Below are 13,538 nucleotides of genomic sequence, written 5' to 3'. Positions count from 1 at the left end.
TTTGTTTTGTGACTCCACATGATCATGAACCTAATAAAACATAAGAGAACAATAAAAATATAGATAAATAAAAATTGGGTTACCTCCCAATAAGCACTTCTTTAATGTCAATAGCTTGACAGTGAGCTCTCATGGAGCTTCACATATGTTCAGAGCATTGTTGGGACCTCCCAACACCAAACTTAGAGTTTGAATGTGGGAGTTCAACACCAAACTTAGAGTTTGGTTGTGGCCTCCCAACACCAAACTTAGAGTTTGATTGTGGGGGCTTTGTTTGACTCTGTATTGAGAGAAGCTTATCGTGCCTCTTTTTCATGTTTACAGAGGGATACCCTTGGGCCTTAAACACAAGGTAGTCCCCATTCAATTGAAGGACTAATTCTCATCTGTTAACATCAATCACAGCTCTTGCTGTGGCTTGGAAGGGTCTTCCAAGGATGATACATTCATCCTCTTCCTTCCTAGTGTCTAAGATTATGAAATCAGCAGGGATGTAAAGACCTTTAACCTTCACTAACACGTCATCTACCATTCCATAAGCTTGTCTTATTGACTTATCTGCCATCCCTAATGAGAAAGTGGCAGTTTGTACCTCAAAAATTCCCAGTTTCTCCATTACAGAGAGTGGCATAAGATTTATACCTAATCCCAGGTCACACAGAACCTTCTCAAAGGTCATGGTGCCCATGGTACAGGGTACTAAGAATTTACCAGGATCTTGTTTCTTTTGAGGTAAAGTTTGCTAAACCCATGTATCTAGTTCACTAATAAGCAAGGGAGGCTCACATTCCCAAGTCTCATTACCAAACAACTTGGCATTCAGCTTCATGATGGCTCCTAGATATTGAGCAACTTGCTCTCCAGTTACATCTTCATCCTCTTCAGAGGAAGAATAGTTTCCAGAGCTCATGAATGGCAGAAGGAGGTTTAAAAGAATCTCTATGGTCTCTATATGAGCCTCAGATTCCTTTAGGTCCTCATTAGGAAACTCCTTCTTATCTGAGAGACGTCCCATGAGGTCTTCCTTATTGGGATTCACGTCCTCCCCTTCCTCTCTAGGTTCGGCCATTTTGATTATGTCAATGGCCTTGCACTCTCTTTTTGGATTCTCTTTAGTATTGCTTGGGAGAGTACTAGGAGGGGTTTCAGGGATTTTCTTACTCAGCTGCCCACTTGTGCCTCCAAATTTCTAATGGAGGACCTTGTTTCACTCATGAAACTTAAAGTGGCCTTAGACAGACCAGAGACTATATTTGCTAAGCTAGAGGAGCTCTGGTCAGAATTCTCTGTCTGTTGCTGAGAAGATGATGGAAAAGGCTTACTATTGCTAAGCCTGTTTCTTCCACCATTATTAAGGCCTTGTTGGGGATTTTGTTGATCCTTCCATGAGAAGTTTGGATGATTTCTCCATGAAGAATTATAGGTGTTCCCATAGGGTTCACCCATGTAATTCACCTGTGCCATTGTAGGGTTCTCAGGATCATAAGCTTCTTCTTCAGAAGATGCCTCTTTAGTACTGTTGGATGCATTTTGCCATCTATTCAGACTTTGAGAAAATCATGTTGACTTGCTAAGTCAACATTTTGTCCTGAGCCAATATGGCATTTAGAGCATTAATTTCAAGAACTCCCTTCCTCTGAGGCGTCCCATTACTCACAGAATTCCTCTCAGAAGTGTACATGAATTGGTTATTTGCAACCATGTCAATAAGTTCTTGAGCTTCTGCAGGCGTTTTCTTTAGGTGAATTGATCCACCTGCAAAATGGTCCAGTGATATCTTAGAGAACTCAGATAGACCATAATAGAATATATCCAAAATGGTCCACTCTGAAAGCATGTCAGACAGACACCTTTTAGTCATCTGCTTGTATCTTTCCCAAGCTTCATAGAGAGATTCACCATCTTTCTGTTTGAAGGTCTGAACATCCACTATAAGCTTGCTCAGCTTTTGAGGAGGAAAGAACTTAGCCAAGAAGGCCGTGACCAGCTTATCCCAAGAGTCCAGGCTATCTTTAGGTTGTGAGTCCAACCATGTTCTAGCTCTGTCTCTTACAGCAAAAGGGAAAAGCATAAGCCTGTAGACTTTAGGATCTATTCCATTAGTCTTAACAGTCTCACAGATCTGCAAGAACTCAGTTAAAAACTGATAGGGATCTTCTGATGGAAGTCCATGAAACTTACAGTTCTGTTGCATTAGAGCAACTAGTTGAGGTTTCAGCTCAAAATTATTTGCTCCAATGGTAGGGATTGAGATGCTTCTTCCATCAAATTTGGAAGTAGGTGTAGTATAATCACCAAGCATCCTCCTTGCGCCTCCACCATTGTTATTGGGTTCGGCCATGTTTCTCTCTTTTTCGAGATTCTCTGTAAGATTTTCTCTGGATTGTTGTGTTTTAGCTTCTCTTAGCTTCTTCTTCAGAGTCCTTTCAGGTTTCAGATCTGCTTCAACAAGAATGTTCTTGTCCCTACTCCTGCTCATATGTAAAAGAAGAGGACAGAAAAAGAAGAGGAAATCTCTATGTCACAGTATAGAGATTCCTTTATGTTAGTAAAAGAAGAAAAGAATAGAAGAAGGTAAGAATCCAAACACAGGGGGGAGGAGTGAGTTCGAATTCTTGAGGTGAAGAGAAGTGTTAGTAAATAAATAAAATAAATAGAAAGAGATGAGAGGGAGAGAACTTTCAAAAATTGTTTTTGAAAAATGGTTAGTAATTTTCGAAAATTAAAAGAAGAAATTAAATCAAAATTAAAATTTGAAACAATTAGTTAATTAAAAAAATTTTGAAAAAGAGGGAAGTGATTTTCAAAAATTAGAAAGAGAAAAGTAATTAGGTGGTTTTGAAAAATATAAGAAACAAACAAAAAGTCAATTAGTTAGTTGAAAAAGATTTGAAAATTAATTTTGAAAAGATAAGAAGTTAGAAAAGTTTTTTGAAATCAATTTTGAAAAAGATATGATTTGAAAAAGATATTTTGAAAAGATATGATTGAAAAAGATATTTTGGAAAAGATTTGATTTTTAAAACTAAAATTGATTACTTGACTAACAAGAAACTAAACGATATGATTCTAGAATTTAAAGATTGAACCTTTCTTAACAAAAAAGTAACAAACTTCAAATTTTTGAATCAATCACATTAATTGTTAGTAACGTTTTCGAAATTTTGAAATAAAGATAAGAAAAAGATTTTGAAAATAAATTTAACATTTTCAAAAATAAAAGATAAAATTAAGAAAAAGATATTTGAAAATCAATTTTAAGAAATTTCCGAAATTAAATAAAAAAAGAAAAAGATTTGATTTTTGAAAATATTTTGAAAAAATAAGATTTTTAAAATTAAAATCTTGACTTGACTAACAAGAAACAACTAATTTTAAAATTTTTTGACAGAGTCAACCCAAAGATTTCGAATTTTTGAGAGAAATAAGGAAAAGATTTTTTTTTTGAATTTTTAATGATGAGAGAGAGAAAAACACAAATATTACCCAAAACATGAAAATTTTGGATCAAAACACATGATGCATGCAAGAACAGTATGAATGTGAAGATGAACACCAAGAACACTTTGAATGTCAAGATGAACATCAAGAACATATTTTTGAAAAATTTTCAAGAAAAGAAAAACATGCAAGACACCAAACTTAGAAATTTTCAATGCTTAGACACTATGAATGCAAAAATGCATATGAAAAATAACAAAAAACACAGAACAAGAAAATTTAAAGATCAAACAAGAAGACTTGTCAAGAACAACTTGAATATCATGAAGAACACATGCAAGAATTTTCGAAAAATGCAAAAGTTTTTAAAACATGCAATTGACACCAAACTTAAAAATTGACACTAGACTCAAACAAGAAACAAAAATATTTTTGATTTTTATGATTTTATTAAATTAATTTTTTTTGGATTTTTTTGAAAATTACTTTTTGGGAAAATGAAAATAAAGAAAAATTTTGAAACATTTTTGAAAACTTTTTGAAAAGAAAATTACCTAATCTGAGCAACATGATGAACCGTCAGTTGTCCAAACTCGAACAATCCCTGGCAACGGGGTCAAAAACTTGATAGGCGAAATTGTGATTTACACTTTTTATAACTCGAACAATTCTTAGTAATGGCTCCAAAGACTTGGTGCACACTACTATGGTTCATTCACATTCTTCACAACTTTGCACAACTAACCAGCAAGTGCACTGGGTCGTCCAAGTAATAAACCTTACGTGAGTAAGGGTCGATCCCACGGAGATTGTTGGTATGAAGCAAGCTATGGTCATCTTGTAAATCTCAGTCAGGCGGATTCAAATGATTATAATGGTTTTCAAAATTAATAATAATTAAAGCATAAAATAAAGATAGAAATACTTATGTAAATCATTGGTGGAAATTTCAGATAAGTGTATGGAGCTGCTTTGTTCCTGTTGAATCCCTGCTTTCCTACTACCTTCCTTCAATCCTTCATACTCCTTTCCATGGCAAGCTGTATGTAGGGCATTATCGTTGTCAATGGTTACATCCCATCCTCTCAGTGAAAATTGTCCAAATGCTCTTGTCACAACACGGCTAATCATCTGTCGGTTCTCGATCATGTCGGAATAGAATCTATTGATTCTTTTGCGTTTGTCACTACGCCCAACAATCGTGAGTTTGAAGCTCATCACAGTCATTCAATCCCTGAATCCTACTCGGAATACCACAGACAAGGTTTAGACTTTCCAGATTCTCAAGAATGGCCACCAATAATTCTAGCTTACACCACGAAAATTCTGGTTAAGGAATCCAAGAGATATTCACTCTATCTTTCGCTTGTAGAACGGAAGTGGTTGTCAGGCACGCGTTCATAGGGACGGATGATGATGAGTGTCACGGATCATCACATCCATCAGGTTGAAGTACGAGTAATATCTTAGAATATGAATAAGCTTGAATTGAATAAAAGATAGTAGTAATTGCATTAAAACTCGAGGTACAGTAGAGCTCCACACCTTAATCTATGGTGTGTAGAAACTCCACCGTTGAAAATACATATGTGATAATGGTCTAGGCATGGACGAATGGCTAGCCCCCAATGATATTAGAGACCAATGATATTAGAGATGAGTGTGTAGTTATCCAATGGGGTGGATAGGAGGGTTCATTTGTTGGGAGAAAGGACTCATGATATGGAGGTGGTTCTTCTTGACAAGGATATGGAGATGGTGAATATTGAGGTGGTGGTTCTGGGTGTGGTTCATATGGTGGTTGGTGTGGTGGATAAGGATTAGGGTCATATGGAGGTGAATGGTGTAAAGGGGCTTGTGATATGGTGGTTCAAAGGTATGTTGGGGAGGTGGTTCATAAGCATATGGTGGGGCTTGTTGGTAACTACAAGGGGGTCCACCATATTCATCATCTTGGTACGCTCCCTGGAATGGCTCTTGACCATATAATTTGGTGGGGTTTGGTTGTCACAAAAGGGTCCACCATGACTATTGTTTTGGTATGCATCACAAAATGGTTGTTGGTTATAGTGCACTAGAGGGGGTTGTTGCCAAGAGGGTTGATGAAATCCTTGTGGTTGCTCCCATCTTTGATTCTTCCAATCTTGATGCCTATTTTCATTATAGTTTCCATTCCTTACAACAATATTGGATCCAAACTTAAAGCCAGAGGGGTGAGAATTCATAGTAGCTAAAGAAAATAAAAACAAAAAAATAAAATAAAATAAAATAATGAAAATAAACTCCTAAAACTAGAAACACTAACAACAATATAAGATAAAAGTTTGAAAAAGGTTTAAATTTTGAAAAGGTTTGATTTTTTTAAAATTTTAAATTTAAATTTTGAAATTTGAATTTTGAATTTCAGAATTTAAATATTGAAATTTGAAATTTGATTTTGAAATAAGATAAGATTTTGAAAAAGATATGATTTTTGAAAAAGATTTGAATTTTGAAATTTAAAACTAAGATAAGATAAGATAAAAATTTTAAAATAAAAATCTTAATTTTTTTTTGTAATTTTCGAAAAAATCAATTAAAATAAAGAAAAAAAATATTTTTGAATTTAATGAGGAAAGAGAAAACAATAAAATGACACCAAACTTAAAATTTTTAGATCAAAACGAAGAAAACAACTAAGAACAACTTGAAGATCAAGAAAGAACAAAGAACATTATTTTCGAAAATTTTAATAACTAAATAAAAACCAATAACCTCTTAATTTACGAAAAAGTAAAAATAAAAACAAATGAACAAAGAAAAAGCAAATATTTACAATAACCAATAATAAGGCATACGTTTACAATTTTGACGATCGACAACGGCGCCATTTTGACGAACGGATTTCTATCGGTAAAGAAATTTAAAAATATAATCGCATTATAAGTATAGTTTCTAAACCAGCAAAGAATCCTTTCGTACAAAAGTTTGGTTGTCACAAGTAACAAAACCCCTAAAAAGTAATAACCGAAGTATTTAAATCTTGGGTCGTCTTCTCAAGGAATTGCAGGAAAGTATGATTTATTATTGGTTAGGGAAAAAGGTATATTTTTGGGTTTTTGAAATAGGGAACAGGTAATTTAAATGGCCAGGAAGTAAATTAATTATCATGAACACCCGTGCAAGGTATAAGAACTGGAAATCATATCCTAGTTATCTTTATCAGATGAGATGAGAATTGGATTTTGCTCCCACTTAGTTAACCCTTACTAAATAAAGGAAAGTCAAGTAGACTAATCAACTTGATTTCTCAAGTCATAGTCAACTCCTATGGAAAGACTAGCTTTAGAGGGATCCAAATCAATCAGCAATTTCCACTTTTCAATCAACCGCTGAGTTTGATAACTCAAGTGTTACCAACTACTTAACCAAAGCAAAGGGGAAAAAATCTAAATTAAATTAAAAGCATTAATAACATAAATTTGAAATACTTTAATTTATATTAAACAAGAAAATCAATTCTAAATGGAAAGTTCATAAGCCAAATTGAAAAAATAAATAACAATTAAAGTAATAGAATAAATAAAGTAGAAAATAAATTAAAGGAACATTGAACCTAAAGTGAAGAAACAATTCTAAAACTAAGAGAAATCCTAATCCTAAAACCTAAGAGAGAGGAGAGGGCATCTCTCTCTAGAAAACTACATCTAAAACCTAAAATTATGAATTATGAATGTTGTGTTGGTGAATGGATGCATTTCCCCACTTTATAGCCTCTAATCTGTGTTTTTTGGGCCGAAAACTGGGTCAAAAATAGTTCAGAAATCGCCCCATACGTACAGGTCGCTGCAAAGTCATGCGGAAGCGTCGTCCACGCGTTCGCGCGGATTGCATTTTTTCCAGGTCACGCATTCGCGTGATTCATGCGTGCACATCGCTTATCTTCGAGGCAGCTATGGTAAATTATATATCATTGCGAAGCTCCGGATGTTAGCTTTCCAACGCAACTGGAACCGCCTCATTTGGATCTCTGTAACTAATGTTATGACTGTTTGAGTCCGAAGAGGTCAGGCTAATAGCTTTGGCAATTCCTTCAGTTTCTTGTATTCCTTCCACTTTTGCATGCTTTCTTTCCATTCTCTGAGCCATTCCTGCCCTGTAATTCCTGAAATCACTTAACACACATATCAAGGCATCGAATGGTAATAAGAGATGATTAAACATAGCAAATTTAAAGCCCAAAAAAGCATGTTTTCAATCATAGCACAAAATCCGGAAGGAAAAAGTAAAACCATGCAAATAGTATGAATAAGTGGGTAAAGAGTTGATAAAAACCACTCAATTGAGCACAAGATAAACCATGAAATAGTGGTTTATCACCCATTTTACCACCAAACACCTTTATATGAGCCTAACCTATATCCACCATACAATCAACCTTTTTTGCCTCATGAACAACCATATGAGCCACCCGTAGAACCACCACCCTCCCAACACCAATACCTTCAAACGCCTTTTGAGCACATACCTCTATACACACCATCTCAACATTCTCACCAATATCAACCACTTTCTACATATGAAGACCTTCTCCCGATTGATGAACCCTTTTTTTTCTCACAAGCCTCAAAGGAAGAATCACTCCAATTATTCCTTTAAGAGCAAGAAAAGTACAAAAAGAGGCAAGAAAACATCATGGCTATCTTAGCCGGGGCTTTATCTCACTTAGCCTCAATACACTCTTCCAATAATTCAAGCAATTCCACCGATAAATGTGAAGAACTAACTTCAAGTGAAGTATGTGGAGTGGAAGCAAGCTTGGAACTTCAAGAGAAAGAAAAGGAATTGAAGCATGAGTTGCAACAAGAGGAGGAGGTTGAGACCAAAGAGTTAGAAGTGGTTGAAGAGTTTGGAGAAGTTGAACAAGAAAACAAGATTGAGGAAGCTTGTTAAGAGGTGGAGATCATACAAGAGAAGCAAAAGGGAGTGAAACTCACATTTTCAAGGTCAATGGAAGTCTCTCCTCCTAAATCACCATCCATTCTTTCATTTAAGTGGGTAAAACTGTTAACCTTAAGCTTCATTATCCCGCTTGGATATGATTTTCTTAAAATGGATAGTCAACTTAGGACTCTTTGTGGATTGGAGAGTAAGAGGAAGTTAGGTTGTCGTTGGAGAGATGATGCTAGGCTCATTAAGGTTAAACCCCTAAGGTTTGGTTTCCATGGTTAGCAGAATGCCAAATTGAATGGATCTCGGAGAATTTTTGGGTGCTTAAGTGAGAATTTCAAGGTCTTATCACCCGGATGGAGACTCAACAAGAAGACGGGTGCAAAAATAAAGTTTGGAATCCCGATATACATCATGTGGATCAATTTTGGGATTTCATAACTTGTTTCAACTTTAATCAAAGCTTGGTGCACTTAATTGAAAATCTTGAAAATCATTAGAAGTCCAAGCATTGGTGGAGGCTCAAGGATGAGTTCAAGAACAAGCCTCCTTGATAAAAGCTCACCAAAAAGTCCAGCTTAAGAAATTTAAATAAAAGTGATAGGTGGAAGACATCCCACCATGGTAAAACCTTTCAAACTTCACTTTTTCTTATCATTCTTGTAAATATTTCTCTTAATTGATAATTTCATTTAGTAAATTTTAGTTTTGAATTGCATGTTTAAATAGTTAAAATAGTTTTTAAAAATTAAAAATATTGCTAATTTAGAATTTAATTTATTTTTAGAATATAAATAGTAGATAAAAAAACATTGTTTATGCTTGAGTTGTTATAGAAAAAAAATTGTTTATAGATTTTTTTTAATTTGATTCCCTATTTTTGTTACATTTATTGAATTTTTGGTTAATTTATTTAATTTAGAGTTAAATTTTAATTTTAAAATGTTAAAATTTAAAATTAGAAATAAAATCCTTGTGTGCGCACACCCAATTTCAAGTTCTCCGGCTTTTGCATGGACACTGCTTTGTGCGTCCGCACCTTAACCTGGGTTCAAGGAAACCCTAACCTTTCACCGTAGCCTTTCTCTCCTCTCTTCCCTCTCTTCAGCGCAGAGCCTCCCTCCCCGTTCACCATCACCCTCTTCCTCTCACCTTCACCGCGGCAACTACTATCGCCGGCGGACACCCACCCCTCTTCCCATTCCTCTTCTCCTTCTTCTTTCCTTTTCTTTTCTTCTCAAACACAACACAGCGTCATCTTCTTCACCATCATCACCATCCATCGCTGCTCCCTCACCACCGCCGACGGGCCACCGCACCAGAAGCCACCACCTTCCTCTTTCCTTTCCTCTTCTCCCTTCTCAGAGTTGCGGAACCACCCCTGCTTCCTCTCGTCTTCTTCCTCTCGACGCCTCACCTCCGTGAATCACTGCCGTACCAGCTTCTCCACGTCGTCGTTCACTCATTATCTCAGCGCCGCCTCTAGCAGCGCCTGTCTCTACCACCGCCGAGAGCCACCGCAACCCTCTTCTCCTCTCTCCGCGAACCAGACCACCACGCCAGCCCTCGGCTCACCTCCAGCTCGCATTTCTTCTCAGCATCGAACCCTAGCTCTGCCGTAGCCTCATCTCCGCTGGGCCCGAGCACACTTCCGCAGCACAGCTAGCACCGCCGGTGCCACCACATCCACTGCCACCACATCCACTGCCACCACACCACCACATTCTGCCATCCACTCTCACCGCCGTTTCATCTTTCTTCCCTTTTCATCCTCTTCGGCCAGAATAGGGCAGCCCCTGTTTCTTTCGCCGCCGTCTACTGTTGCCAGTGCCACCACCTTGGCCGGCCATCACTGCCGCAGCTGCACCACTGCTCCACCACTTCCACCATCCCTTCCCTTTTCTTTCCTGGTCAGTACCCTGTTCCAGGGTCTTCCATGTTCCATTTTCTTTAATTTTTGTTTAGTTAGTTTTGCTTAGTTAGTTAATTTAGATTAGATGATTTAGAATTTGATGTTTTAGTGGATTTAGGTGGTTAGGTAGGTTCGAACTTAGTATGTAGTGGATTCTAGGCCTGTTTAATTCTGCTGCTGTGTTTGGATTGAATTCTCATGAATTAGTTGTGAATTACTGCTTTACTAAATTATGTTTATTTGTTTAATTCCTATGAATTGATATGTGGATTGTGTTTGTTTGTTTGTGGCATTCATATAGAAACTTATTTGATTGAGTGGATTCATGTAATGTGCTAGTTTACTGTTGAATTGCTGCCAGAAATTATTTAAATCAATTTTCATTGTTCATTCTTGATACCATTGATTAATGAGTTTGTATTATGCCACTTCTGTTTTGAAATGTTGCTAAACTCAATTAGTCAATCATCCGGCTGTTTGCTTTACTGTTTTGCTGCTGGAAGCTGAGATTTCCTATTATTCTGTTTCATTAAGCTGCGTTCTGTGATTTGGTGCGACAAGGTTCTTATTGATAGTTTTCTGTGTCAATAAGGCCTTGCTTTCCAATTAATTTTCCCAATTGCCTCAAAGTGCTTTTCCATGACAAATTTTGGTGCACACTTTAACTTCAATACTTGTTTTCATTTTGATACACTTCTATGCATTGAAAAGGGTTAGATTGGTTTCGAATTGATCAAAATTTGTGAATTTTAATTGATTGAGGTTTCCTTTACCCAAATTTACAAGTTTGGTACATCAATGTCTTATGTACTCAACCACTTAACTTCCTTCATGCATTGACTTGGTTTGAGCTATCTTGGGCATAACATTCATCCTTTTGACACTAAACTTGTGAATTTGGTATTGGAAGGCAATTTGGTGTATGAATGCTATACTTGTTCTTTTCCAACTTCAACTTTTTTTTTTATCATTTCATTGGCAATTGCTCATGCATATGCAATTATGACAATTGAACCTTATTTGATTGAATGTGTGCACTACACACGACTTGATTTGGTCTATCATATTGCATTCCTTGTGAATTTGAATGTGAGCTTTGCTTGTTTTGAACTTTTGAAACTTTTCAGAGTTAGGATCATTCTTACTATGCACATAACCATTAACTTTTCTTTTCTTTTCCAATTAACTCTTTTCTTTTTCTTTGTGCATAGCAACAATGCTTCTTTCCTCTATTTTTTATAAACAAGCAAGTTAAATGACTTTGATTGATTTCATTGATTGGAATGTATTTCTGTTCAATTTTACCTAGAATTTCATGTATGCTTCCAATCAATTTTACATTATCCGTTCACTTCACATATACGCTGTTTTACCTCCGTTTTTTGTTTCTTGCCTGTTTGTTATATATCTTGCTCCGTGTGCCTTTAGAATACATTTCATTTGCCTGTTTCCTCTGTTGATTTTCAGGATGACTGACAGAAAGAAAAAGGGTAAGGCCATGGGGTCCGAAAAAAGGAAGCGAACCTCACAGATTGCTGAAACAGCGGATGCTGCATTTTATGAGAGACGGATCAGTGAGAGACACAGAGTTGATCAGAATACACCTCCCATTGATCCGTACAAGTTTAGTAGCCGTTACTCAGAGCTCAAGTTCCCCGACTTCCTTCGAAAGAGGAGCCTCCATGTTGAGAGGAAGCCCCAGATACCCGCTGATCTACAAATGTTCACTAAGAATCAGATTGCTCAGTGGGGATGGAGTTTCCTAGATAGGGAATTTATGGCAGTGAACTCATCGTGGGTCGGGAGTTCTATGCCAACTACTATACTGGGACCTTCGACGTAGTTCACCTACGGGGCAAGCGGATTCAGATTACTAAGGAGGTCCTAGAGCGTACCTTTCACTATCTGCCTAGATCTAGTGGAAAAAATGCTTTTGAAGAGGCAGGAAGTGAAAGGAAGATGATGACTTTTTACTGGGATCGGGTATTGGCTGTGATTGCCAAACCTGGGAGTTCATGGATTTATGGAGCTAACAAGACAACTCCCAGGGCTATTTCAGTCCACACTCTGACTACTGAGCACGTATTTGGCAGGAGATATTGGCCAATTACATGATGTCGAGCACCCACGAGACCTGCATCATAGTTGACATGGCGGTCTTGGTCTGGTATGTCTTGGAAGGTAAGCAGATGTACCTTCCATGGCTCATCAGACGAAACATGGGGCGAGCTCACCATATTGGCAACCCAACCTTCCCATGCATGATCATTGAGCTGAGCTAGCCACAGAGGCCGAAGTTGTTTGGCTACCACCAATGAGAGGCCGACTGTCACATGCAGCAAGAAGGTGATTTCTTATGGCGACTGGTTTGGACCTCAGCCACCCTCCAAATGCCGAGGCAGACAGCAGGCAGTATCTCCTTCAGAGGCAGGGCCCTCAGCTTTAGCAGCCCCCTCAGCACCATCAGCACCATCACCATCAGCAGCAGCAGCATCATCATCACAGCCGCTCTACCGTCTCAGCCACCGTCTTGTCGAGGAAATAGCTCGTTTGGAGCGCCGCTCCAAATGACGCTATGAGAGCCTCAAGAGATAGCATCCGACTTGGGACACGACGATAGAGGAGCTGGATATCCCCTCAGAGCACGGTGAGGAGGAGGAGCACGACCAACCGGGTAAGGGTGGAAATGACACGATGACGACTCCTTCGATTCCGCCTGACTGTATGAGCACCATGGATAGTGCAAGTTTTAAGTGTGGGGAGGTCGTCCGATTGATCAGCAATGTATTTTTTGTGACAATTTTCATTCCGAATACTTTTAGTTTAGTTTTTATTATACATTTTAGATATTTTTGTACATACTTTATCACTTTCAACACTTTTTGTTTAGTTTATTGCACTTTCTATCTTTGTTTGTACATAATCTAGATTTCTATTTTAGTTTTCCATACTTTTTATCTTCTTTTATGTTGGCTAGTATATATACATGGTTTAGTTGTAGTTGATTAGTTGTGATTGGATCATGCGCATAATTGAACCTAGTTGAATTTCTTATATACATGATAAATTAGTTTGATTGATATTAGGAAATGAACTTAGGATTTTTGACTCTTTATCCAATCACATTATATATATATAGACATTATATATATATAGAATAAGCTTAGTTAAATCAATGAAATTTCTAAGAAAATTTCTTTTGATATAGGGTATTGACACCTCAATTTATTTGAGTGGAGATTTTTCTTTGAAATTT

The 13,538-nt window shown here is 37.1% G+C and overlaps 1 long non-coding RNA gene across 1 annotated transcript; it reads left to right on the top strand.

Annotated features, from left to right (window-relative positions):
* Nucleotides 1-9,364: 9,364 nt before the first annotated feature.
* On the top strand, nt 9,365-13,228 carry LOC112801680 (uncharacterized). Its single transcript, XR_003202029.3, has 2 exons — nt 9,365-10,280; nt 11,750-13,228. It is a non-coding gene; the product is annotated as an uncharacterized lncRNA (long non-coding RNA).
* The last annotated feature ends 310 nt before the right edge of the window (nt 13,229-13,538 follow it).

This window comes from Arachis hypogaea, chromosome 5 (genome assembly GCF_003086295.3).
Source record: "Arachis hypogaea cultivar Tifrunner chromosome 5, arahy.Tifrunner.gnm2.J5K5, whole genome shotgun sequence".
NCBI lineage: Eukaryota > Viridiplantae > Streptophyta > Magnoliopsida > Fabales > Fabaceae > Arachis > Arachis hypogaea.
This window is presented reverse-complemented; position numbering and strand designations above follow the sequence as displayed.